Here is a 26,079-nt window from a genome sequence, read left to right as displayed (position 1 = left end):
ACAAGTTCAGCCTGCACATCCTGCAAAACATTTGTTCCCGTGGAAGGAAAATGTTAAAAAAATTAATAAATAAAATAGGAAAAATTAATCTTGTTCAGTCTGTTCATCACACATCACAAGTTCTTTCCTCTCCTGAGTGTCCTCCTTTCCTATCTCTACCAACTCCACTGCCACACACACACACACATTCTCTCTCTCTCTCTTATACAGTCACACACATAATCACATACATACACACACACTCATACGTACAAATTCTTACTCAATCTGTTCATCCCTCTGAGACTTTTCACATAGTCTCCCCTCTCCTGAATGGCTTCTTCATCCAACGCCACTGTCACACAGACTCATACACACACTTGGTGCACGTGTTTTACCCACCTGGCAAACTCCTAGTCATCTTTCAATCATTCTTAGGGTACCTGGCCCATGGTAAGATCTTGGAAAAATATTTATTGAGTGACTGTGTGAGGGCATGCCTTGGGTGTGTCTGTTTCCCCACTATCACTGATCTCCTTGAAGCAGGGACCATGTCTTTTTGCCATGAGTCCACAGCAGAGTGATTTAAGGCCTAATGTCAATAAATGAAAATAGATTTATGAAATTGAAAAGTAATGAATATTAGACACAATTATGTAAATCAAAGAGTTTTTTAATTCAACAAAAATTCCATAAATGTCGATATTTTAATCCTCTATTAATTCATACACTTTGGCTAAGTCATTGTGTTTAAGTCAAACTCGATACTTTTGACTCAGAATAGTTTTTTTTCAAAATTACCTTTACCATTTTTACACTTTGAAAGAAATTTATTTTCTCCATAATTTAAGCAGGGTATATTTGTTGGTTTCATGGTACAAGCCCAAGCAAAAAGTAGAGTCTCTGGAAACCTGAGTTCTAGAGTTAGATTACCTGGGTTCAAATTCTTATCTTTGCCACATAATAACTAAGTATTTGGGGGCAGATTACTTGATCCCTTGAGCCTCTGGCTCCTCATCTTTTAAACAGGAGTAACAATAATAAGACCTAATATGATTATTGAGCAGATTAAATGAATTAGTCCTTATGTTAGTCTGCTTGGACTGCCATACAAAATGCCACAGAATGGGTAGCTTAAACAACAGAAATTTATTTTCTCACAGTTCTGGAGACTGGAAGCCCAAGATCAAGGTGGCAGCAGGGTCAGTGTCTGGTGACAACTCTCCCCTTGGGTTGCTGACAGCTGCCTTCTTGCTGTGTACTCATACGGCCTTTCTTCTCTGCATGTGCTTGGAGGGAGAGAGAGTGAGCTTGCTCAAGCTCTCTGGTGTCTCTTTCTATAAGGGCACTAATCCCATTGGATCAGGGACCCACTCTCATTTAACCTTAATTACTTCCATAGAGACCCACCTCCAAGTATAGGCACATGGAGCAGAGGATGGGGCCTGTGTTAGGACTTCAACGTATGAATTTCTGGGGAGACACAAACATTCAGTTCATAACAGTGTATGTATGTCAGCAGAATACCTGTTGTCTATGGGCAATAATGTTAACTGTTTTGTCAGCCACTTTCTGTTTACGAGAAGAATCAAGCGGGACCTCTCAGATTCCATCCCACAAATATTTATTTTACGTCTCACCCTATTGCTGGCTTAAATTTGACTCATAGTCTGGACAAAAAGATTGACTGTTAAAGCAAGGGGGTGAGTATAAACCAGGCAAAATGTTAACGGTGAGGGAAAGGAGCCAGAAGCCATGATGAGGTAGCAGATCAGAGCAAAGCAGAGAATTCAAAAACAGATGCGAGAGGAAGGAAGAGAAAGAGAAGGCAGAGAAGGGGTTAGGCAGTGAGAGAGACAGACAAAGAGACAGGAGGACAGTCTATCTGGTGACCCAGCAGGACCTTACAAACACCTCTTAGTGTTTTCCATCATTCCTGGGCATGGCTCAGCATTGTAGCCTCAGAATCTTGATTTTGTCTTCTCATCAAGAATGGGTCACCTTTCGGAAAGCAATTCCTAATAATCAAGTCTATGAAAATAAAAAGAATTAATCATATATTCAGTATATTTATTTTTAATAATAGGTGTATCTCCCTGGAGTCATAAATGCCAGATGCTACTCCCCAGGTACCTAGTATTGATGTACTTGAGAAATAAAATCAGTAATCAGAGGATTGCTCTTGGTCAGCAAACCATCGGATCAAAGAATGGTCTAGAAGCAGTTTCACATGGAAGGAACCCAATATAGAATGGTCTTCACTTGCTTCCCGCATATCCAGAATGTTCATACAGGGTTTTCCCCTTACTTTTCTCGCTCACTGTCTCTCAGACAAAAGAACTAAAGCTTAGAAAACTAATCTCATAGGAAGTTTACTTCAGTGTCCTAGAGGCAGGACCAGATAGGCATTTAGAAAAGTCAGACTCCCATCTAGAGATTTTTAAGGGAATGGAGGGTTCAACATGTATCTGCCTACATACTACATATTACATATGCCTACATACTACATATTAAGCACTCTGCTGGGTGCTTGCAATATCTTATGATATTTAATCCTCACAATAACCTTGTATTATCCTCTAATTTTCCGAGATGGAAATTAAGCTCAGAGATATTGCGAATAATCTAGGCAAGATCACACATCTGGTCAGACTTTGAAAGCACGTGTAACTATGATACATAATTGTTGGAGATTTCTAAACACAGAAAGATGCAAATATTATGAGACCACTGCCATTGTGAGAACTCAGTGGTTGGAGAATGCATAGGTGAAATAGAATTATCCATAGTCTAACAAATACTAGTAATCAGCAAGTATTTAGTGTTAGCGTAGTTGCGAAATGTTTTATATTTGAACTCTCAGATGTAATAAAAACCTCAGTGATTTGTCAGAAGGCAGGGGACAGTTATGATTTAAAGCTTATTAATAGTGGAGGCTGTGTGCCTACGCTGAGACGAGGAGAGCCCAGCTGAATCAAAATAGATGTCTTCTAATTAAAAGCAAATGCAAGTCTTTGACAAACATGATTAGGACAAATCACGTTCGATAAAAGGAAAGAGAATCTGAGATTGTGTGATGGCAAACATCTGGATTTGGGGGAATGGATGGCTGGTTGAACTGAATTATATGTGTTTGGACAGCTGGGTTATATCATATTTAGGGCAGGATCTTCTCACCACCCTTGCCCCAGCTTCCTAGCAAACAAAAATAAGTTTCTTCTCCAAAGCAGTCCCGGGTCACGTTTCCAATCTCCACTGGTGCAGATAGTTGGGACCAGAGGCTGTCACTTCATCAAGCGATTGACCCGCAGCCCGAGGCTACCGGGGTCATGCAAGGAGTTGAAAGCTTTCCAATCATAATCATAGCATTCATGAGACTTTGGAAATAAATATCTCCCGGTTTCTGAAAAGGCAAAGTCATGTCATCTTGCTGCTGTTCTGTTTCTCTTTGCTCTCTGCTTAGAAAAGGAAACAAGGTCATCAGAGCCAAAGGTATTTTTTTCATTTTCAACAATTCAAGGTCCTTGTTTAAAGTGACATTTTGGAATGCCCTTGTTTTCTCTTAGGCTTCACTGTTTGTTTAGTTTCCTGCAAGGTGAGGTAATAAGAAAGAGATCAATGGAGTGATCTCTGTTCGCGTACAAGAATTTTCATTGTAGCGGTCTTCAATATAATGAAAAAACGCCAACAGCAAAAATAGCTAACAATAGGAGTAAGTTAAATACATCATGGAATATCCATAACTACATACTTTGGAGCTATTAGAAATCTGGAACGTTTAGAGGAACACTTAATGGCATAGAAAAATGTTCTCGATGAAACATATTAACTGTTAAAAATCAGGTCATCCCCAGTTCTGTTTAAGAAACACAATTAGATATAATAATGAAAGGATCTATTCTCAAACTGTTAACAGTAGTTGTATCTATTGATGGGAATATGGGTGGTATCTATATATCATCCAAACTAAAACATTTTTGAAAGTAAAAAGGGGTACCAAAACTTATTAAAATTATGTAACCTTTGAAATAGTCATTTGTTAACCGACAAATGGTTTTATCATATTGGTAAGTCTATAAAATAGATCTAAAATTATCTTCAAAATATAAGCAATAGTTCTTGAAAACTAAAAATGATACCTATTTTTGTATATTAAAGCAACATAAGGAACTTCTTTATATTGATTATTTGATCATAAAAATTACCATAAACAATGATTATTTTGGTACTTACATGCTTTGGTACATATTAATGTACTTTAATCTCTCTCTTTGTACATCTAATATCATATCACTGGTATTTTTAAAGAATGTACTTATTCCAATATGGCTTTAAATTTTCCAAAAAAACTGTCTGAAACCTTTTTCAAAAATGCATCTTAAGTTTTCAGTACATTGCAAAATAGCCCCAGTTCACCATCTATCCCTGTATCCACACTCTTTGACAGGTAACTTTGCCATGCCCTCCCACTCTGACTCTAGGCACAGCCATATGACTTCCTTAGACCATTGGTATGATAACAAATGATACAAGCAGAGTCTCGAACAGCCCTTGCCATGAGAACATACACAGGCTACCTGCTAGGGAAATAGGGACAGGGCAGCAGAGCAGAGGCTGTACCAGCTGAGGCCAGCCTAGATCAATGAACAGCCAGCCAGCAAGGATGCAAGGCCAGCCAGGAGCAGCAGAGTCCCCGGCTGACCACCCCGGACATGTGAATAACAAGCACTTATTGTCATATGCCACTGACATTTTGTGTGATTGTGAGTTACCGAGTTTTGCTGTTGCAATAGATAAATGACATAATAATTAATGAATTAAAAAATATTGACACTTTTGGGGACTTCCCTGGTGGCGCAGTGGTTAAGAATCCGTCTGCCAGTGCAGGGGACACGCATTAGAGCCCCGGTCCGGGAAGATCCCACATGCCTCGGAGCAACTAAGCCCGTGCGCCACAACTACTGAAGCCCGTGTGCCTACAGCCCGTGCTCTGCAACAAGAGACGCCACGGCAGTGAGAAGCCCGCGCACCGCAACGAAGAGTAGCCCCCGCTCGCCGCAACTAGAGTGTTCTGCCTATGTTTTTAAAAAAATATATTGACCCGGGCTTCCCTGGTGGCACAGTGGTTGAGAGTCTGCCTGCCAATGCAGGGGACACGGGTTCGAGCCCTGGTCTGGGAGGATCCCACGTGCCGCGGAGCAACTAAGCCCGTGAGCCACAGCTACTGAGCCTGTGCTCCGCAACAAGAGAGACCACGATAGTGAGAGGCCTGCGCACCGCGATGAAGAGTGGCCCCCGCTCGCCGCAACTGGAGAAAGCCCTCGCACAGAAACGAAGACCCAACACGCCAAAAATAAATAAATAAATAAATTAAAAAAAAAAAATCTATTAAAAAAATATATATATTGACCCCTTCAATTAACTCTTCTCTGAGATAACATTTTAAATTAAGAATATTTTCTCTCTGTAGATGCTGACGTACTTGGTAGTTTTGGAGTCAATTGTGGTAAATGGAGGATATTCTCTATCCTATTTTTTATATATTGAAATGTATAAGTATTCCAACTGAACTATTTTCTTTTCTCCTTTATTCAGGTTACCATCCTCTAGAAAGAAAAATGGAGAGGGAGAAAGTTGGAAGAGAGATGGGGGAGCCATGAAAAACAGGCAGAAGAATTTAGAAGTAACGAGGTAGTTAAGTCAGAAGTGTTGTCTGTTCCACAGTTAGAAACTGGTGGAAGGAAAGTGGGTTTTGTGAGTATGTGAAGGGTTAACCGGAATTAAGACGGATTGGAAGCATGGACCCCAGGTAGGATGCTGTTACAGCAATAGAGGCCCAAGGTGGTAAGGTCCTGGGCTATAAGTGGGGATGGGGGTAATGGTGAGGAAGGTGGTGAGATATTGACATGCATTAATGATGGTGATGGGGTAATGGATCAGGTGATGATGAAGGGGATGTTGATGATCACGTTGGTGATGGTGATGCTGATGGGGCAGTTGGGTATCAGTGGAAGAAAAAGAGGAAGCAACGGCCACTGTGTTTCTTTAGAAAGAACAATATGTTCTGAGTAACACCCACTCCACCCTCCCGGACACGTTTAACTTCCCTCAGTGGTCCTGAACAAATGGGCAAACGTAAGCCATAAAAGTGCCACCCTCACAGTTCTGACATATTCATGAGTTATAGTCATGTTTGCTTCTTTAAATCACTTACTTTTTAAACTCAAGGAATATCGTTTTTAAGGAAGATTTATTTATTATTATTCATGGGAAATTTATTTTTTAAAAGATACTCAATAATTTTATTATTATAAGTGAAAAACAGTCTATCTTTGGCATAAATTGGCAACGCTAGTAAAATTAAACACTGTGGAAACAAAACTTTATAGTTAAATCTTAGTGTGCCCAAGACTCTGAACCTGCTCTCTGCTCTTTCTTTGTTAAAAATGAAGGCTGAAAGCAAGAGAGACGTGTTAAAGACACAATAGTGCTAAACTGTAGACTTTCCCCTTCATGAAATCAAAAGCACTAAAGAGAATTGAAAGGGAATGATTTTCTTAGTATGTGACAAAATGTCATGTCATGGAGGATCAGTGTGTCACCTACAATCGCCTAAAATCACATTCCACAGTTTGGGAACGCTGCTCTAGGGAAAGATCGTTTCTGCACATCTGGAACACTGCGGACTCCTGTATCTTAGGAATGATGGACCCGCGAGGGAAGGGAGGAAAGAGGGAGGGTGAGCAACAAACGGGCAGGGTCTGATCACGCGGCAAAGCCACTGAGAGATGGAGACAGGTGGTTGGTAAAAATACCTTTGTTTTTATTCTTACAAAAAGTACCATTAGCAAGAAAGAAACCATAAATGATCATATAAGTACCTCATGGTGAAGAGGTCAAAGGAACTGAAAGAGAAAAAGAACTTTGATACCACAAGCTTTGTAAAATGTCCACTTAAATAAACAAATTGCTGCAGGGAGGCTCCCAGAATGCCATCTGGGAGGTGATGGCAGAACTGAGGCCCCAGCATCTGCGGAAACATAAAAGTGTGTATTTCTTTCCTCTCTGAAAAAAAACCCCAGAATCTTGACATATGCCTTCCAATTTGTGTAGCTGATTTCTCACACTTTTAAGAGTCTAATCATGTCTTCAACAGCAAGAAATTTTGTTTTTTCCTTTGGGAAGTTGATGTAAGGGATGAGACCGGCCTCTTTGTGTCTTCCCCAGCACTTCGCAGATGTTTACATAAATAGTCTCATTTTTATCCTCCCGGCAGCCCTAACAGCTAGGTAATGTTAGCCACACTCTTACTCGGATCTGAACCTCATAGAGACTAGTGAGCAGCAAATCTGAGATTCATCCCATGTCCACGCCTTTGCCACCATCCCGACTGCTCCCAGGTAAAGTGCATGATCTTTGGTGGTTGTGTGTGTGTCTTTTCTTCTTTGCGCTCACAGGGACTTCTTTGCTCAGCATGACCATTATGTGACAAAGAGGAGCACTCGGCAATTTGATGGTTATTCTTCACCCAGATATTAAGCTGCCTTGGATTCTGGTCAGCACACAGACATCTCGGATAAGTGCGTGGAAAGCAAATGCCCAATACGGTTTCCAAATAATACCTAGAAAACCCACGGAGTCATTTGATTCTTAAGACTAGGGTTTTCACATTCAATATATACTTTTCTTTAAAAGTTGTTATTCGGGAACTGAGAAATGTCTTTGGGTTTGATAAATAGATATTAGCATCCTCGAGTAACATTTATCAAGAGCCCACACAAGCATGTGAAAACTGCAGTATTGTTCGGCATGCATGCAGATTAATTAGTGCCTTACATGTTAATAGCACGTATCTTAGGAACACCTCAAAAGAAGTTGACAAATAAGTGTCTGAAGCCGACTCAAGGGAAGTCCTGTGGTTATAATCAGCACAGAGGTGCTGAGCTACTTCCTGTGTTCTAAGATATTTTTTGCTCTCCCACGGGCACCATTTAAAATACCCAAGGAGCAAATACAATGTTCTTGAGTGAAGTACCTTCTGTTTACCCACACGCCTCTACTAGGAGACTATTCTTCCTGCCTCTGAAAGTACCACACAGTTTGATGGTGAGTCAGTGGCACTACAGACAGTCGGTGAAGTCAGTGGCTAGGGGCGGTCCATGTGCCCGGATCTGTTTTCACAGAGGATCCGGATGATTATTATTCAGGAGGGCTATGTGGATGGGGGTCAGGACAACAGATTTCTATTTCCACTTTGGCTAACTTGCTGGGTCTTATGAGATGGGTTACATTTTACCTCTGTAAAAAGAAGAAATGGGTTAGAGTCTCTCCAGTTCCAAAACCAAACAAACGTACAGTAAAAACAAAACCTCTGGAGCTCGAATGTTGATGTAGAAAGTCTATAAAGCGCAGTGTTTCTTAGTGGGAACTACCATAGTGAAGCCGAAACGTTAAAGGGGCTTTGTGATTTATCAGATCTCCCAGCAGCCGGAGGGATGTCATTCTCAAGGCATTCTCTGCACAGGGTCATTGCCTGCACCACTTGTAGGGCTCAAGGTAGTTGGAAGAAACAAGTCGCAGAATCCTCATGGGAACCTGATCCCTCCAGCTCCGCCATAGACTCGCCGTGGCTGTCTTTCATGAGCTGATTTGTGCAGTCAGTTTACAGACGAACCTTGGGAACACAGCTCCTTTTGTAATTAATGCTCCCTGCTATCCAAGCAGAATTTGGAGATAAGAAAACACGTGTTCTGGGATAAGCATATCAGAACCAACCAGCAGCGTCCACCTCCACTGTTAACTTGGACACCAAGATTTAGTTCTACCTAGGTTTCAAGTAGATGAAGAAGGAAGGGTGTTTGTTAGAATTAGATTTGGCTAAAAGAGACAAAAAAAAAAAAAAAAAACAAACCCAGAGAAACATCGGCTCAAACAAGTTGAGAATTGACTTCTCTTTCAGGTAAATGCAGATTGTACATGTGCAGAAGAGATAATACAGCAGCCCTGAAACTGCTCTCCTTAGAAAGACCTGCTTGCAAGGTCAGCCCTTAGCTAGCATCTGGGAACTTGGCTCCTGGGGTGTCCAAGTTGACAATAAGCCGATCTTACAGAACATTAGCCATCTCTGGCACGGAAGACAAGAAATAGTGGGTGATTCTTTTTTAAAATTGTGATCAAGGGTCTTATCCCACTAAGCCTATGCTTCAACTCTCTGTCCAGTTCCTCATGAGAGTTTGGGATTTGGGTACGTGCTGGGTAGAGGGTGCCTAACAGAACCAGCTCCCAGTGGAGTCTCTGCTGGGCATTCCTGTGCAGAGATATCGCATGCACTTTGCTGCATTTTCACTGCTGAGGGAAGGGTAGTTCTGTGTGGCCCCTCGCGGGAGGCAGAACACACAAGGAAGCCTGCACATGGATTCTTCCAGGCTCCACCTACCCGTTTTTCCCTTACGATTGGCTGTATATCCTCATGACATGATGGTAATGAATCTTAGCTGGGAGCACGCCCATATGCTGAGTCCTGCGAGCCCTTCTAACAAATCTCCAAGCATCGGGGTGGTCTTGGGGAGCCGAAACCATTCGGGACTGCTGGGGCAGCTCCACAGTGATAGAGACCCGGGCTCCCGCTCCCTCTGGTTTGCTATCTTCAACGTGCATCTGGTCCTTACGGTCCAGGATGGCCCTTCCTTATGTCTACATTCCAACCAGCAGGAAGGAGAAAAAGAACAAGAGAAGAACAACTCTCCCTACCACTATTTAATTACATTTCCTAACTGTTATACAAATCAATTACATCCCATAAGCCAGAATTTAGTCAGATAGCCACACCCAGCTGCAAAGGCAGCTGGAAAATGTCATCTTTATTCTAGGCAGTCACGTGTCCAGCCAGCATCCCAGAGTTCTCTACTGAGGAATGAGGAGATGGATACTGGGGGGAAAGTAACTGTCTCTGCCACAGAAGGCAAGAAAATAGTGGGGGATTGTTGTTTTTTTTAATTGAGATCAAGTTACGAATTTTTATACCATTTATACCACTAAGCAAAATTAGACAGCTCAGTATTACATCAATTTTAGGCTGGATCTTCTAACAATGAAAATGAGGCAGGCTTCTTGCCTATTAAAAGATTTATTCTGGGACCAGTGACCAGCTGCTAAATCATTTATAAGCTATTAAATGATTTACATATGGATGGAATTGAGAGTTCCTGGACGTTGAGTCCCTACCATTTTCCTCCCTCTCTTTCTCACCTCATTTTCTGAATATTTCTAAAACTAAAGTATTTTGACTGGAAATCTTCAGGTCAAATGGAAAAATCAAGGCTACTATGCTTGGTTCTCTATACAGCTCATAAAATTGTACCAGGCCAACATATTATAACTCTTGTCCTTAAGGAATTTCAAATTTAATACATGACAGTATTGAATATTATGACCTATTTTTATGCAAATGTACTACTATCTACCAGACACTGATGCATGCGTTATTAACCTGGGTATTCACAGATGGGCTTCGTGGAGTTCTATGTCCAGCCTTGAAATGTGCAAAATTATGTACAAATATGCATTTTTTTCTGTAGATTTCATCAGCTAATCAAAGAAGTCTACCTCCCAATGATTACAAATCTTTCCATTCATGGTTTAATTCCTCATTGCCTAGAGATGATAGATGTTCTGTGATTCATCATGGTAACTTCCCAGTGTCCTGGACACTAGTGGTGAGGGGAGGAGCAATTCACCAGCCAGCCAGTCAAGACCAGAGGTGTGGTCCGGAGAAGAAACAGAGCCAAGCAGCACGCCCTAGAGGGTTAGAACTCACAAGCTAGGTCTTAATTATAGAGGAGCTCTACCAAGCAACGCCATTTTTTAGGACAAGTCACTGTTAAGCAACATGTCTGACTTTAATTCAGGATGGCTCACGGTCTTCTGGGTCAGCAGCTAGTGCCAATCCAACGACATCCATTTTCCATATAAATCCCAAGCTTCTTGCACACAAGCCCCTTGCAGCAGTCTCCTATCCTGAGTGTGACTTCTGCTTGTCCTGGTGAGGGCTGCAATAGATGATTAGGGCAATTAGAGCAAACTTCAGAAGCCCAGGTTTAAACAGGTAGTAGATCACATCTGCTTGGCTAGCCATCAGCAGCCATGAGAAAACAAATAATATAGTCAGTGTGTTAGAATATGGAAGATGAAATTGCTTGCTTTGCTTTTTTTGGGGGGGTGGGTAAATGTTTTCTTCATTTGATAGAAAATTGCAGGGCAATGTATTGGTGACCTGAGCCATTCTGCTCAGTGATGGGAAAGCAGACTTATTCTCCTGAGATTAGCAGTTTGGATGCAAGAATGAATAGCCTCCTGCCGTCTCGTCTCGTGTTAGGTATGTGCAGGACACGGTTTGCCATCTGAAGGCTGCAGCAGGCTTCTAAAGCTACAGGGACATCCAGGATCACACTGTTTAGGGAGTGAGACTGATAATGCCAGAGACAAACAGACCTTTGTCAAAGGGCCTTTAAGTCAGCAACCCATCACAACTTGTAATTTTTGCCTATCTGGAGTGGGCCAGCTCTGACATCCTAGGAAACTGTGACTAGCGTTCTTGCATCATGGAAATTATATTAGTTAGGGAATAATTTAGGCTACAAAAAACTACAGTGGCTCAAGTAAACTAGAAATTTCTCTCACTCCCTGCCCAGAGGTAGGTGCTTTGTCCAAGCTCACATTGTTCAGGGACTCACGTTCCTTCTAACTTGTTGATCTACCATCTCAGGGAAGACCACCAGCACTGCCACCATGTTCCAGGATACAGAAGGGAAAAAGAAAAATAGTGGACAGTAGTTGGTCTCCCTTTAGGGATGTGCTGCCCAGGTAACCCACAGTTACTCCGCTCCCTCGGTTCTACTGGGGAGAAGTAAATCCCAAGGTCACAGCTTGCTGCAGGGCGAGCTTAGAGACGTGAGTGAGCTGCAGCTGGGAGGGTGCGTGCTCTGCCGAAACTGGCGGGGGGAGGGGGCGGGTAGTCAGTTCTATCACTAGAAGGAAAAAGGGGAGAATGGGTTCTGGGAACAAAGATCAGTCTCTGACACAGTGTGGATTCTCTTTCATAGCATTAGTCGGAAGCAGTAAAGTGCAGAAGAAAGAGCAGGGCTTCTGAGTGAAACAGACACCTTTCAATCCTGTGTCTCTCACTTCATGTCTGTGTGATTGTAAACATATTATTCTATTTCAATGAACCTCCGTTTCCTTAACTATAAAATAGGAATAAGAACCCCACCTAACTCACAGACCTATGAAAATCGAGTAATTATATGTTCACGGCGCCTGATACATAGAAAAAAAAATTGTGTGTGTATCCATACACACACTTGTCTACATCTGTACCTCTATCTACATATATATCTATATCCAGTTACATATATTTTTGCCAGGTTATGCTAGGAAGAAGATACAGAAAAGGCAAATGATCAAGGTTGCACTGACCTTGAAAACTGAAATGAAATAACTTTCCCTTTTAAAAGTTCCATTTAGTCTGTGTCCTTAACGAGAGGCCATACTCATTTCTGAGAAGGAAAAGAGACAGACTACTTCTCTTGCGAGAATAAGGCAGCAGATTTACAATCTAAGACACTGTCAAATAATGAATTGAAAGCACCTAAGTTGATGTTACACGTGAAACTTTGGGTAGAGCTTCACGACGAATGTCAAGAGTGAATACTTCTTGCTTCTCTGTGGTATGCTTACCTTCTCAGGTTTTCAGAATTCTGCTCTTTGGAAGCCCAGCTTATATGCTGACTCTCCCCCCTCAAAGCTTCTCCTCTTCTCTCAAAGGCAGAATGAATGCTTCTTCCGCTCTAGTTCCAAAACTGTGGCTTCTGCCCCTTTCAAACTCTTCTGCCTTTGTGACTGCTGGTGGTTTACACATCTGCATCCTCTAGAAGACTACAAGCCACTTAAGGGCAAAAATCACACTTCATGTCTTTTTTGTCATTGTCTCCCCCCTCCCTCTCTAGTTCCTAATACAAAACTTCACACGTAACACGTGCACCATAATCAACGGTAGCTACGTGAATAAATGAAGGGATTCCTCTTTGACCACTCCAGGTCTACGTTCCAGCAACTATATATTCTGAATTTAAAAATTAGGACTTGTTATCTGAGAAAGGAACGTATCGGGATAAGGAACAGATTGCTTTAAGTCTTAACTGTCCTGGGGAAGATCTGAAATATTTGGTTGCGGTCAAAACACATGCATCTTTCAGTGAGTTAATACAGCTTTAAGTTTTGCTTATCTTAAGTAAGTCATTTAACCTTTGTAGCTTCTCATTCCTCTTGGTCCAATGAGAGGAATAATACTTGACCTGCCTGCCACACAGGGTTGCTGTGATGAGGGGCAAATGAAATCACGACGTGGGTGAAATCTCTAACTCACTGTAAGAGCTGAGGTCATAGTTACAAAAGTAGCTTCCCATTTTATGGAACATAAAAATTAAGCTCCCAACTTTGATTTTTCTGGTCCCGCACCTCCATAATCCTTCATGGCACAAGCTGGTGTTCCTTCTTGTTTCGGAGCAGTGATCTCTCATCTTTCATAGCTAGGAAGTTTCAAGACTTAGAAGACACTTAATGAATAAGCCTGAGTTAATCCAGCGAGTCAAAAAATTCAATGATCTGATTCAGCCTCTTATATTATCCCATAGAGATCAGGCCAGCTAGTTCCTTTTTCTATCAGTGATGGACTTTCCTCTCTCACCTTCTGCCCCAGAATGTATGGTAATCTACCATCTTGAAAGGAAATTCTGCAAAAATAAACTTTCACGGAAAAGATGTATGAAGGCCACCCTCGCTGTGAAGATGTTAGGTTTCCACAAAAGCAGAGCAGACTGTAAATTTGAACCTTAACAGGGGCAGCAGCCATCTAAGATATGGTCTAGTTTCCTAAGGCTACAATCTACTAACATTACAAAGAGGGTGTGATTAAGGACATGGTTATATGATTTTAGAATTATGCTGAAGAGGAGGAAGGAGAGAGTAAAATCCTTCGGGGAAACAGGAAATGGCCTGGAAGATCAAAGGTTCTTGTCCCCGAAGTAAGCTTTCATTATTCATACAGTCCTTTTTAAAAAATCAGAAGGGTCCAGAGGAAGCACAGTTAGATAAATGATAACCAAGTCCAGGAGGCCTCCTCTTGTGTCTGAGCCACAGAGAATACAAAAGAGTCATTCAGCAGAAGGGCGCAGGATTTCTGCTGGTGGAGGAAGCAGGAGTGGGGATACTGCAAAGCTGTGAAAGCCTTGGAATGTGATGTATTTTTTTTTCAACATTTTTTTAGAGCAAGGGTTCTCAGCCTCAGCACTAATTGATATTTTGGACCAGATAATTCCAAAATGTCATGGGAGGCTCTCCTTTGCATTATAGGATGTTTAACAGCCTCCCTGGCCTCTACCCAGTAGATGCCAGTAACATCCCCCAGTTATAACAACCAGAAATGCCTGTAGACATTGCCAGTGTCCTCTCATTGCCAAAATAGCTCTCCTCTTCCCAGCTTGAGAATCTTGTTCTAGAGCCTATGAGTACTGGGGGTCAGTTCTTAGAGAAAAGTTCAATGTGATTCAAAAATGTAAGACTGCCCTTTTGTTTTACTAAGACATAAACAGAGTAGGCAAAGCTGGTGCAGAGGGCATAGACTTGGGAGGAGGGCAGGACTGTTCTAGAAGGCACCATAGGGATAGCAGGTAAGGGATGGAATTCTTGGGCAGGGTGGGCTGGGGGAGGGGGTCAGGGGAAGAGATCCAACTGGTAATACTGCAGGGAAATATCCCGGCAGGGAAGATTGCTTAGGTAAAGTCAGCTCAGATAGGAAGAATCTGGTCAGTACCACAGGCCTAGGCAAGCAAGATTCAAGAGTCCAGAGGATGAGAGAACCAAAACTAGTAACAGTAATGAGCAATAGCCAGTGAAACAGATTCCAAGCCCAGGAACTGGCACCAGAACTGTGTATCCCGCCTCTAAGTTTGATGCACTTTTCAATGGCTGCACTTCATAATTGCATCTTCACTATGCATTAATGATCTATGTAGTGGTGTCCCCTTGGGATGCTTTGGGCAACATGTATACAGAACCCAATTTAAACTGGCCTAAACAACAAAGACATTTATTATCTCAGTAGGACATGTATTATCTACAGTAAGACCAAAGGTCAAATGTCTTCAGGTTTGGATAATTCAGGGGCTAAACAATGTCATTGGCAATACAGGTTCTTCTCTCCTTTCCACTCTGCCATTCTCAGTGGGTTGGCTTGTCCTTAGCTAATTCCTTTCATGGCTCCAGAATGGCTGCACAGCTCCCAACATCACAACATAGAAGAAACAGCAGAAAGAATCAGTTCCTATATATCTCTGACAAAAGGAGAGAAATCATTTTAATTGGCTTCCCTGGGCCCAGGGAGACATTACACAGTGCCCTGCCCCCTGCCCCCCATCCCCATCACCTCTTTAAGAAGTAAATCTGAAAATACATAAGAGCTCCTGTAAAACTGCCTTGGACCAGGCAAGATGGCCCCATGCTTTAAAGTGTCCTGCTCTGGCCAACATTGGGCTGCATCCCTGCCTACTAGGTGAGGGATCTGTGGGCAAAGGGGATGAGCCCCAGGAGTCTGTGCTCTGGAGAATGGACCACACCTGGTATGTTTGCTCCCCTGGACCTGAGGGGAGACCACGGATCTGCTGTTTGCAGGCACATGGCTGGAGCTGGGACAGAAAGGCCAAGAAGGGCCAGGCTGTGTGTGATGGGACGGGGTGGAGGGTGTGAGAGGGAGGGAGAGGGGAGCAGGTTGCAGGCTGTGGCTGGGAATTGATCTTCCTGTGCTGCCATGTTCAAGCTCAGATCTCAGAGGAGTCTGGGAATTCTGAATTCAAAGCCAGCCTTCCAGGTCTTTATAAAGGTATATTTGTCAAAGTATATAGATATATTTTGTTTAACAATTTGTTAGGTTATTTATACCTTCTAGATGTTTAGACATAAGGTATACAAACCTCCATTTGTACCTTGCCATGGGCCCTGCAAATATTAGGTGCAGGCCTGTCTAGCAGGTTATGGAAACTTTCTGGGGCCCCTTCCTTTCCCTCCATTGATTCAAATATTCCTCCTTAGGTCCCATGCCTACCTAGACGGTGGTTGGCCATGGCCCCAAGACCTCCATTTAGTGAGAGTTACCTGGGCAATGGCGTCCCCTTTCTCAGGTCCCTTAGAGCTGGCTTGCTGAGGCCAGCCTCTGTCCTCCCTGAACCAGATCACCAGGAGCTAAGATTGTCGCCATGGAGCTGGGACTAGATAGAAAGAAAGGTGGAGGAGGGGGGAGGCTACTTCAGGGAACACCTGGCAGCAGGAATCACTGCTCTGAACACTCAGCTTCCAAAAGAGCTCCGGGTGGAGATTAGGGGCTTAACAGAGCTTCCCTGTCATGCCTGGACGTGGGCCAGAAAAGGCAAGACCTTATTTTTATAAATCAAGCACCAATCAGAGAGGAAAAATTCTGTGAGACCATCTTCAACAGTAAATGGAGGCGGTCACGGCTCACTACGGAATGGAAGTTTAGGGATGAAAATTAGATTTCTGTGAAATTCACTGAATGTTAAATCCGCTGAGAAAATTCTTTGCATGCAGTTAGGTCAGACACTGGACGAGCAACACTGACACCCAAGATGATTTGCCTCTTAGCATTCTCAAAGCTTATTAAATATTTTCTCCTAAACACAGACTGGTCCTGATGTGCTTAGAATGCAGAGAAGCCAGATCAACTAATTCCTTGTCATGTGGCCACTTCTCTGTTACATTTTGGCAGTGCAAGCAAACAGCTCTACATTCTTTAGCACCTGGATTTTAGAAATTACTAGAACTAGCTTGTAGCAGCTTGTTACTTACTTGGGAGTTAATTGGCTGGTTAGTAGATTATCCAGAATGCTGAAACAATAGCCGGGTCAGCTAATGACTTTCTGCCTTTGTAGGTAGAAAGCTCTCTTCTATTTCTTTGCCTTTGTCAGGATTTGGCCATATTTAAAGGTGGGGGGGCGGGGGAGTGGAAGAGACCTCTACAGCCGTATCTGAGCTGGGCTTCGCAGAAAATGCCTCTTTTTGGAGGATGACTGACTTTCAAAGCCCTCTTCCTGTTGATGAAAGTTCGGGGGTTTAGAGGTTTGTTTTTACCATCATCATGAGCTGTGTTATTGATTTGTCTTTATTTTTCTGAGGCTTAGCTATTAAACACTGAAATTCATCCAGGTGTCCAAATTGTAGCTTTATCTTTTTTTTTCAAGTATCCAAGGACTTTATGTTCCTCTCCAGACAAGTGATTTTTAATTCTTTTGCTATTAAAAGTTTTTCACAGTTCCAGTTAATGTTAGCATTCTGAAGTACTTGAGGGGAAGTATACTGATGTCTGCAACTCCTTTGAAATGCATCAAAAAATAAGATGGATTGATGGATGGATCGGGGATTGGCTAGATGGATAGAAATGTGATAAATCCAGTATAGTAAAATGTTAAATGTTGAATCTAAGTGGTAAATATGTGGGGGATTGCTGTAAAATTCTTTCATGTTTTCTATATTTTTTAAACTTTCATAAGAAAATGTTAAGTAAAATAAAAAAGACTTTCACAAACTCCCTGATTCTGAGTAGTCCAACCATTCTCTCAGTCAAAACATCTGAATTGTTATCAACCTCAGGCTCCATTGTGCAAATAACAAGGAAATTTAAAAAGTGCATATTTGTGTCTGGCTTAAGAGAATAAAGAAATAGTTTTTTTAAATAAAGAGACTTTAAAACAGTTTTATAAAGTCAAAGTATATGGTGATTGCACACACTTGAATAATATCCTTAAACTTGTAGTATCATATAATAGCTTGAAAACAAGATTTACTGTAGCAGCAAGGTGTCATGTTCTATACATAGTTGCCTTGTATTAGATAACCTGTATAAATTTCCAAGACGGTCATTTCAATAATACACATCCAGAGAAATGATAGCCTACATTACTTCATTAATTTCCTCTTCCACTATCTAGACTGCTTTTAATCTTTTAAAGCTATGTATCAATTAAGATTTGTAATCTTTTATAATTTCCTTTATTCAAATTTGAACATTACATGTCCATGAAATGAAAGATAAAAATTTTATAGACAATCAACCTAACCATAATGTATTTTTTATCTCATTAGATTAGTTTATCACCTCTCTCAACCTTAACTGTTCATAAAAATCTCAGTTCAACTAAGACATATAAAAGGAAATGATTTTCAATTCTCCACACACTTTCCAAGTAAAATACAGACATAGAAAAACTAAAGATACCATGCTCCCCAAAGTGAATTTCTATTTTGTTAAATGTATAATTACTCAGTAATTTTCCCCCTTAAGATGGTCTTACACTAATTCAGCTGCCTATTTAAAAGTTCAATTAAAGAAAAAAATAGACTCAAAAAATATAGAAGAATACATTTTCTTTGGCTCAAGATTATCAAAATACAATTGCTGTATTTCGAAAATAGCAAAGGCCATTTCCTCCTTCATTTTTTAAAAGTTTGTTTTACTTATTGAAAGACATTAGATTCAGATTTGACAATTTTGTCTAGAGGAGAGAAAATTACACCTATTTAAATATCTAATTCAATTAATTTAGCCAAGAAACATTAGTCAAGTAAAACAATATGCTCCTGTTCACAGGAGCTACATCTTTCATTAAGTGAGCAGCTTTATAATATTGAGGAGTTTGAGAACTACTTCATATGAGGATGGAAGCAAATTAACACATATGTACATACACAATCACATGTGTATTCCAGGGCTGCCTCATGCATCCTAGAAAGGGAGGTATATGGTGCATGCAAGGTATGACACTAATAACATTTATATATTGTGCAGATACAACCATTCATTACATTAAAAAAACAATAAAAATGAAATAGCAAGAAAAGAGATTTGTTGTATAATACTTGTTCCATTTTTATAGCATGAAAGCAGGTCAATCAACTGTTTCTTTTGCAGTAATTCTTACCAATGATTTAGAATTTAGATGAGGGCCATGAAAATGGTCTGCATTTGTATTTATCATTCAACACATTCTAACATATACTCTGCATGAAGTTCAGTTTCTCTGTATTTAACATTCATTATTCAATGCAGATCTCTTGCTTTTTACATTACCTCATGCTTTCCAAGGAAATTTCCCCTGAAAAGAATAGGTGAAGTTAAAAGCACAAGGTGAGCTAACATGGGGACCACCAGGAACACAGCTGCTCTTCTGTACATGATTAGAATCGTGTCTCCAAATGGAAGGAGCACTTAGAGAGAGAAAAATCTGTGGATGCTACACTGCCCAAGATGAGATGAAGCTGGTTTCTCTTTTTCCAAGTAAAAGGCCAAGGATTGTTAACCTCGTGGGTTCAGGTGCTGTGCACAAGGCCACTCGGGATCAGACGAGACTAAGGCCACCCCCAGTGACTTTGGTGAAGCCTCAAGACAGGACACCACATTTATCCTTAAATGAGCAGAATCTTCTAGCAACATTTAGTATCACTTTTCAGAGAAAGTGGATAAGGCTGCAGAAAGACAGGGCTGCAGCGGGAAGCTGTTGCTTATTTCTACACTGGCCAAAATGATGTTCCCGCTGGTGACAGCGATTCCATTTGTAAGAAATTATAAGCTGCTGTGGCAGAACAATTAGTGCAGCCATTCCCTTCCAGGGCAGTGCATCCACTGTCGCAAAATGCATCCTTTTACAACAAAAGAGGTTTTCTAAAGTCATCTTATGTTGTATGTCTTCATCTGATAGTGGAAGCCAGTTGTCATGGTGGCCAGCAACGACACTGAGCTGCACGTGAGGTGGATGACTGAACACTTGACAACATCTCCCCAAATCATTCATCAGCCTAGAAGGAGCCCCACCTTCCTTTCTTCTGAGGCATCAATCAGAGCAAAGATGGTCTCAGGTTGCAGCACCTACGCATGGTCTGGAAGGTTCTCTCTATTTGCCATTTTCTTCATAATCCGTCCATCTCGTGACCTCTTATTTCCTCAAGTAAGTGGCTCTCAGCCAAAAACATGATCCACATTAGTGCAGGATCAAGAACCAAAAGCTGACATTTTCATCTCAGGCCAACTATATTGAAAGATTACTAAGTAATAGATAAAAAATTCACAAAATAGAAGAACTGCAAAGAGAGCAGCCATGAGTATCAGCTGCAAAACTCTCTCCTTTAATGGAAAAAAAATTCTGCCTTCTAAATCCCAAACTGATTGGAGCCTTTTCTTCTGCATAAGCTGGGTTCCAGTGTTGACCTGTTGAATCCAGGTCAACATGATATGATATCACTTATCTGTGGAATCTAAAACAAAAAAAGAAGAAGATACAAAAAAACACTTCTCTTTCTAATTGTTCATGGTACATAGAGAGAAATACAATTGATTTTGTACATTGATTGTGTATCTTGCAACCCTGCTAAACTCACTTAATAGTTCTAGGAACTTTTTTAGAATCCTTGGCATTTTCTACTTAGAGAATCATGTCATCTGTGAATAAAGGCAATTTTATTTCTTTCTTTCCAGTCTATATGGCTTTATGTCTTTTTCTTGCCTTATTGCACTGACCAGAATGATGCTGAATAGGAATTGTGAAAGTAGCCAGCCTTACCTTGTTCCCAATCTTAGAGGAGAAGCATCCAGTCTTTCATCCTTAAATATGATGCTAGCTATAGTTTTGTTTTGTTTTGTTTTTTAATAAATTTATTTATTTTCTATTTATTTATTTTTGGCTGCATTGGGTCTTCGTTGCTGGGCGCAGGCTTTCTCTAGTTGTGGCGAGCGGGGGTTACTCTTTGTTGTGGTGTGCGGGCTTCTCATTGTGGTGTCTTCTCTTGTTGCGGAGCACGGGCTCTAGGCATGCAGGCTTCAGTAGTTGTGGCACGCGAGCTCAGTAGTTGTGGCTCACGGGCTCTAGAGTGCAGGCTCAGTAGTTGTGACACATGGGTTTAGTTGCTCCGCAGCATGTGGGATCTTCCCAGACCAGGGCTCGAACCCATGTCCCCTGCACTGGCAGGCGGATTCTTAACCACTGTGCCACCAAGGAAGTCCTTAGAGTTTTATTTTTAATAGATACTCTTTATCAATTTGGGTTTTTGTCATGAATGTATGTTGAATTTTGTTGAATTTTTTACATTAAAATGATCTTATGCTTTTTCTTCTTTAGTCTATTAATATAATATGGTGAGTTATGCTGATTGTTTTAGAATGTTGAACTAATCTTGTATTCCCAGGATAAACCACTTCTCCTGACCCCTGATTTGGGAGGGATATGTTATACTTTTTATATATAGCTGGATTTGAATCATCAATATTTTGTTGGGGATTTTTGTGCCTGTGTTCACGAGAGACATTGAGCTAAAGTTTTCTTCTCCTCCTTCCTCCTCTTTTCTTTTTATTCTTCTTTTTAACTCCCCTGGTTTTGCATGCAAATTATGTTGGCCTCATGGAATGAATAGAGATAGTGTGAAATTGGTATTATTTCTTCCTCAAATATTTGGCAGAATTCACCAGTGAAGTCACCTAGGCTTGAAGTTGTCCTTGTTGGCAGGTCTTTAACTTGAATTGTATTTCTTTAATATATATGAAACTACTCAGGTTATCTATTTCTTCTTGTGTAAGCTTTGGCAATTTGTGTCTTTCAAAGAATTTGTCCATTTCATCTAAGTTGTTGAATTTATAGGCATAGAATTATTTACAGTATTCTCTTGTCATATTTGTAATTCTGTGGGATCTTTCATGATATCCCCTCTTTTGTTCCTGATATCGGTAATTCATGTGTGTGTGTGTCTCTCTCTCTCTCACCTCAGTCTAGATTTTATTCATCTTTTCAAAGAACCAGCTTTTGATCCCACTGATTTTCTCTATTGTTTTTCTGTTTTCATTTCCATTAGTATCTGCTGTTTATTGTTTCCTTCATTCTGCTTGCTTTGGGTTTAGTTTACTCTTCTTTTTTCTAGCTTCTTAAGGTACAATATTAGATTTTTACCTGAGACCATTCTTCTTTACTAATACATTTTAATGTTTTAAATTTAATATTTTTAATTCACATATTAAATTTTCCTATAAGCATTGCCTTAAATGCATCCCACAGATCTTGATATGTTCAAGTATTTTACAGTTTCCCTTGGATAATTTCTATTTATCTATTTTCAAGTTCTTTGCCTCCTCTGTTATCTCCATTCTGCTATTGAACCATTCCATGGGGATTTTTATTTCAGTTATTATCAGATTTGAGGTCTAAAATATTCATTTGATTTTTTTCTTATAGTTTTCATTTATTTGCTGAAAACTTCAATCTTTCACTTCATTTCAAGAGTGTTTGCCTTTACTTCGTACAGCATAGATTTAATAACTACTTTAAAATCTTTATCTGATAGTTCCAACATCTGAGTCATTTTGGGGTTGGAATCTGTTTACTGTATTTTCCCATGAGAATTGTTGAGATTTTTTTTTTTCCTGCTTCTTTGTATGTTGCATAATATCAGAGTATATCCTGAACACTTTGAATATTTTCTATTGAGTTTTTGGGTCCTGTTTAAATCCTATAGAGAATGTTGATGTTTTTGTTTTAGCAAAAGATCAATCTGTTTAGATTCAGAGTGAACTCCTGATACACCTTTATGTGTTGTGGCTTCAATGTCAGTTTAGTGTTCAAAGCCTTTGCTGTACTATTTGAGTCTGCCACATGAGAGCATCACTCAGGTCGGGACTCAGAGGTGGTTTACAAGCTCTGCAAGCCTTCAGTATGTTGCTTCAGATCCATTACATGCATGTGCAATTCAGTGATGAGTCCAGGATTTGATACACAGATTTAGGGGTTCTCTTTTTTCAATTCCTTTCTTTCTGGGATATCACACACTCTCTAGCTCCAAGAGGTCCCTTTTCCTGGTCCTGTAGCTAGAAAACTGGATTTGTATTCTCCCTGCACTGTCCACCTTAAAGGTATAGGAGTAAGAGACCACAAAGTCCACTTGTCAGAGAGAAAGGTATGCTCTCAGAGATTTGGGTGTCCGTATTTTAGACCTGAGATTTAACTGTCTCAGTGATTTGAGTACAGTCTCTGCTGCCACGACAGAAGTCCAGCTTCCTGAAGGGGGTTTGCCTCAGAGTAGGAATGAGAGAGTAAAAAAGAGAGGAAAATAAAGGGAAGGAGCATTTCTTCCCATGCTTTGCCATGCAAGGGTTCCACTTCCTGGTCCTCTAGCCAAAAAGTGAGGGCTTTTCTCAGCTTTTATTTATTTATTTTTTTTTGTCTACACTCTCTGCACGATTCTAGGATTCAGGCTGCTTTCAAGTGTAAACTGGAAGACATGGTGGATGAAAGAGAGGAAAGGAAAAGAAATGAAAAGAAAGAAAGAAAGAAAGAAAGAAAGAAAGAAAGAAAGAAAGAAAGAAAGAAAGAAAGAAAGAAAGAAAGGAAAGTCTACCCTGTACCAGTCATTCTTCAAGATTTAATTTTTCTCCCCAGTATGCCTGCTATTATTTACTCTTCAATGTTCTCAGATAGCTTTATTGTATTCTGTCCAAAGCTGCAATCAGGGAGATAGGGTAGAGCATGCTTAATCCATCATAACCACTCAAAGTTAATTTTGTGTATAAGGTATTTTCTTTTTTCTCATGGACTTTAGCATCTAACCCCTGATTTAAGATTCACTCCCACTTTCTTTTGTTTTCTCTCTTATTATAGCAGCTTTTTTCAAACCGTCATCAGATTTTGCTAGCTGTCATTTCTTATGTGAAAGCACTGAAGGTTGTAAAGGGACTCTCAAATAATGGGAACATTGTGTCACGTAAGAGCGTGGGGTTTGGTGTCAGAAGCAGTTGGATCAAGTCCAGTCCTGCTACTTATCAGCTAGGAGGTCTTGAGCAAGTTATCGAATCTGTCTGAACTGCAGTTTCCTCATCTGTAAAACAAGAATCATTACACAAACTTCATAAGATTGTTGTGAGGATTAAATCAGACATTATGTGTGTAGCGCCTGCCAGTGCTAGGCACATAAGACATGGTAACTATTTTTATTGTCAGGAACAGTTTGCATTTTTCATGTTTCTTTAACGAATTCTAGCCAAAAGACATTCTCCTTTGCTTTGTGGTCTTGTTTCAGTGCTCATTATACCAGTAATAATCAGACCTCATTCAAGATCATTGCAAACTATGGATGAAACCAGTCAGAAGCATCTTGAAAATGAAGATTCATAAGGAATCTGTTTGCTTGTGTATTTTTTGAGGATGTGGTTATGGCAGATGGCAGTGACCCAACAACCAGCAAAAAACAACGTCTTCCAGAGAAACATTTACCAGAAGTTTGACCACCCAGAACAGAAGAATCAAAATAGATGTGGAAGCACAGAGGAGGGCAGAGAGCACAGTGACATCTTCTACCTTTAGCAGAAATCTTTTAGCTCAGTAGCTTGTTTTAATATTGTAGCTTGGACTCATTTATTTCTTTGTTCCCTGAAATATCCTGATACCAATTATTTTCTATTCATCAGTCCTCATTGTAAGTTTAAAAGCTTGTCACTGCCTGGAATTTCTTTGTTGAAACTGAAGAAGCATTTTTAATAATTCAGCCCTCTTTGGGGCCCCTAATTATCTTTTTCCATTTGCTAATTAGTGGTCACATTGTTCTTTTTTTTTTTTTCATCTCTTTTTGATTTTCTATTGCCTTTCTCATATCTGGCAAGTTATAACTTGCTTCAGCATTGGCTTCTTGAATTTTTTCTTCTTGCTAGCTCTCTTGTTTATGAGCTTATAATGCTTGTCTGGGACTTTTTAATTGCACTCTATTTGAACACAAATGTTTCTGAACTTTTTATTCTTCACATTTCTACAAGTTATAGAGTCAAATTTAACTAGAGAAGAATATCGCAAGTTCTCTAGAGCAGAACACAGAATAATACAGCATTTCATTAGTTTTCAGCACCCACACTAGAAATTTCACTTGCTGTTAATTCTTTTCCATTCCATTGCTATTGCTACTGCATTCAAAATTTCTGCCGTTATTTCAAAAGTGCCAAAATAAAGCAATGATTCCTTCCACAGGGAAACGTAGGGCTGAAAATTGAGCTGACTGCTAATAAAGGAAAACTATCGGTTATACTGAATGTTGAAATTCCACATCAACCAATAACCAAGTGTCTATTGTCTACATGAGTGCCTACTGTATACCTAGCAATGTACGAAAATGAAAATGAAATATGTCAAAAGCTCCTCCCTTCTCTATACCATCTCCTGCTTCCTTTCATTCTAGCTAACCAATTTTTATCCCAAATACTCTTTCTTGAAAAACATGAACCTTAAAAACTTCCCAAATTTGACTTTCCAGCCCCCGAGAATGTGTAGGTACAAAGAATCCTGAGAGTCCAAAGTGTGGGCCACCAGAGCCCCACTATGCAAATGTGGAAATGTCACTCAGGTTTGTGAGCAGAACTGGCTTGTGAGGGAAGATATCATGGAGCTCTTCCGTTTTGGCTGAGCAGTCAGGAAATCTTCCATGAAACTGGTGTATGTGATTCATTTCATTTTTTTAAAAAATGGTATTATTGTGATGGTAAGGGGAGGAGTGAACATCTGAAAAGAGACCTGCATTAGCAAAACATTCTGAGCTATGATCTGCATTTATTGCTACCTTTTGTTATTTCCAAGTTTGTTAAGCTTTTGTAGTCAGCTGAGGAACAATATATCTTAAAATGATAATGTTGTGTTAAAATTAAATTCCTAACAAAGATAATGAAAATAAATGTCTCTGTAACTGGCTGGCAAAAGCTAAACTAAGAATTTTTTTCTTCCCAACCTGTTGGAGTAATTGGTCTTGAAACAGCCCTCCTGTTGAAAACAGCTATAAAACTGAAAAAGGTATACAAAACACCAAATTTCTTTGACTACAGGAATGGAGAACTATGATCCCAGAGTAAAGGAAAGCAAAGGAGGTGAGCCCCACAACTGGCCCAGCACTTCCTGGACTGGGGTTCAGGAAGCAGAACGCTCATGGAACTGGCCATCTCAGAAAGCAGAGGGACATGGGTTAGAA

The sequence above is a fragment of the Eschrichtius robustus genome, chromosome 4 (assembly GCF_028021215.1).
Source record: "Eschrichtius robustus isolate mEscRob2 chromosome 4, mEscRob2.pri, whole genome shotgun sequence".
NCBI classification, from domain to species: domain Eukaryota; kingdom Metazoa; phylum Chordata; class Mammalia; order Artiodactyla; family Eschrichtiidae; genus Eschrichtius; species Eschrichtius robustus.
The sequence above is the reverse complement of the archived record's forward strand: the minus strand, read 5'-3'. Positions refer to the sequence as shown.